Here is a 3,269-nt window from a genome sequence, read left to right as displayed (position 1 = left end):
ACCAAGGAACTAATCATAATACCACTAGAATAAATCAGCATTATGACTAGCTTAGGAACACAATTATAATAGACTGATGTAATGGGAAAGAAGTACATCAGACCCAGGAAGAAATGACCAACTATGGACTCTAAATTATGATGGGAAAATGCAAGAACCAGGAGATCCAGAGGGCTCCCCGAAGGAGGACAGCATAAAAAGTGAAACCAGGAACTCACTCACAGCTCCTCCTCACTTGCGAGGTGGAAGCTGTTCTCCACTCTGTAAGAATGTCTGTGCTTTATCTATGTTCTCTTTATTAAATTGTCTTGCTTTCTTATACCCCTATCACTCTGGCTCTTTTTGTATGTGTATTGTGCTTTGTTGTTTTTGTTATGTGATGTTGAGTCGGTTCTGGCCCAGGGTGACCCTGTACAGGGTTTCCAAGGTTGTGAATCTTTACAGGAGCAGAAAGCCTCATCTTTCTCCCGCAGAGCAGCTGGTAGTTTCGAACTGCTGACCTTGCAGTTTGCAGCCCCATTCGGAATCACTACGTGTTGTGCTTACGCCCTACCAATTCTTTGAAGGGACAATAGGATTGGACCAGGCCTCATCATCTCATTCATCCATCACTCCTGTGATATTAGGAGTGTGTGTGTGTGTGTATTGTTGTTGTTGTTAACAGCTATTGAGTCAATTCTGACTCATAATGACCCTATATAGGGGTTCCAAGGAGCGGATGGTGAGTTTGAACCACCAACTTTGTGACTCAAACCGCCTTTGTGGCCCAGTGCTTTATCCCACAGTGCCACACCAGGACTCCATACACACACACACACACACGCACACATATGCATATACGAAACACATTTGCCAAGTCAACATTTTCCAGGTATACACACTAGTGATACCAATTACAGTAATCATGTTGTGTAATCACTACCCTTAATCAATGCCAAATTTCCCATGACCTTAAACATAAATTCACTGCTTCCCAAATAATAGTGGCTCCTCTTCCCCTCCTCCTGCTCCTGGTACCCACTAATAAACTTCGGTCCCTATGTATTTGCCTGTTCTTGTCATTTCATATAAGTAAGATCATATATTTGTCACTTTGTGATTGACTTATTTTACTTAGCATAATATTTTCAAAGTTCATTTTTATTATAGCATATATCAGGACTTCATTTCTCTTTATAGCTGAGTACTATTCCATTAGGAGCTCTGGTAGCATAGTGCTTACAAGTCGGGCTGCTAACCTCAAGGTCAGCAGTTCGAAACTACCAGTGGGTCCACAGGAGAAAAATGAGGCTTTCTGCTCCCATAAAGAATTACAGCCTCCTCTTTCCTGCTCAGCGCCTCCATGGGTCATTGTCCCAAGAAGCATCTTAAACGTGTGGCTGCCCCAAAGCATTGGATGCTGGACAAACTGACTGGTGTGTTTGCTCCATGCCCATCCACTGGCCGTCACAAGATGAGAGAATGCCTCCCACTGATTATTTTTTTAAGGAACAGACTTAAGTATGCCCTGAGAGGAGATGAAGTTAAAAAGATCTGTATGCAGCAGTTCATTAAGATTGATGGCAAGGTCCGAACTGATATAACATACCCTGCTGGTTTTGTGGATGTCATCAGCATTGACAAAACCGGAGAACATTTCCGTCTGGTCTTGACACTAAGGGTCGATTTGCTGTTCATCGCATTATACCTGAGTAGGCCAAGTACAAGTTGTGCAAAGTAAGAAAGATCTTTGTGGGCACAAAAGGAATTCCCTGATCTGGTGACCCATGATGCTCGTACCATACGCTACCCTGATTCCCCTCATCAAGGTGAATGAAACCATTCAGATTGATTTGGAGACTGGAAAGATGACTGATTTCATCAAGTGTGACACTGGTAACCTGTGTATGGTGACTGGAGGTGCCAACTTGGGAAGAATTGGTGTTATCACTAAAAGAGAGAGACATCCTGGCACTTTTGATGTGGTTAATGTGAAAGGTGCCAATGGCAACAGCTTTGCCACCCAGCTTTCCAACATTTTCATTACTGGCAAAGGCGACAAACCATGGATTTCTCTTCCCCGCGGAAGAGAGAGATAAGAGACTGGCTGCCAAGCAGAGCAGTGGGTGAAATATTCTCAAGGTGATGTGAATGAACAAATCTTTACATAATTGAAGATATTAAACAAAACAAAAAAAGAATTATTGCCTCGGAAACCCTATACAGTATCTCTGTGAGTCAGAACCAATTCCACAGCACATAACCACCACCACCACTATTCCATTGTATGTGTGTTTGTGTGTTTCACATTTTGTTTACCTATTCATCTGTTGATGGACATTCAGGTCATTTCCATGTGTAGGCTATTGGGTAGTGCTATAATGAACACTGATGTACATGAGTCTGTTTGCATCACTGCTTTCAAGTCCCTTTGGTATATATATACCTAGGAGTGGGATTGCTGGGTCATGATATATGTTGGTGTATGTATTTTTAATAATAACTTCACAGTAGAGAAATGTGATAAACTGTACCTCAGGAAGTAAGGCCATCAGGGTTAACAGAAATAGTGATAAGTCACATTATTATTATCTACCCTTGACAGAATGAGAATGGCTCAGTACCTCAGTGATCTTCCTCTCAAAAACATATAACCCCAGGGAGGAAAAAGATGGTGGCCTAGGCAGAAAGGCTGTGCTGGCTCTCTGCAGCAGAGATATAGAAAACCAGACAAGACAGATACAGAGAATGGTCCTGGAACTTTGTGGTCCAGAGGAGCGGATAGAAAAGTGGATCGTTGCTTACTGGGAGACAGAATTGAATGGACGCAGCAAGAGATGAGGTGACCAATGAGCAGCAGCAGCCAATGGAACCTGCTGCAGCTATTTGAAAGTTTGTGGATGGCTTTAGAGATGAGGGAGCATGTTTGCATTGCAGAAACCTACCTGAGACTCATGGAGACAAAGGTACAATTCTTTTTTTTTAATTTATTCCTTTCTTCCTTTTATTTCTGACCAGGACACAACCCCAAGGAATCTCCCACTTTTCAGGCAGTTGGAACCACTTAGAGATTGTGGTTCCAGCCCACGGAGGAACTATATACACTAACCTCATGAGGGCAGGTTCTGATCCAAACCTGGACTAGTTCTCACTAGGAGAGGAGGCTACACAGATATGAAGGGTAGAGAGAGGGGGAAAAAAAAAAAAAGGAATAAAGGAGGCAGGCTGTGTGGGCCCTCTGGGCACTCCATGGTCAATTTGAACTTTCCCAGGCTACTGTGAAGGCAAGA

General features: G+C 42.9%; 1 pseudogene; it reads left to right on the top strand.

Annotated features, from left to right (window-relative positions):
* The first annotated feature begins 1,342 nt into the window (after positions 1–1,342).
* Positions 1,343–3,269, top strand: part of LOC102835446 — an 8,214-nt pseudogene continuing 6,287 nt past the window's right edge.

This window comes from Chrysochloris asiatica, unplaced genomic scaffold (genome assembly GCF_000296735.1).
Source record: "Chrysochloris asiatica unplaced genomic scaffold, ChrAsi1.0 scaffold00079, whole genome shotgun sequence".
NCBI lineage: Eukaryota > Metazoa > Chordata > Mammalia > Afrosoricida > Chrysochloridae > Chrysochloris > Chrysochloris asiatica.
The sequence above is the reverse complement of the archived record's forward strand: the minus strand, read 5'-3'. Positions and strand labels throughout refer to the sequence as shown.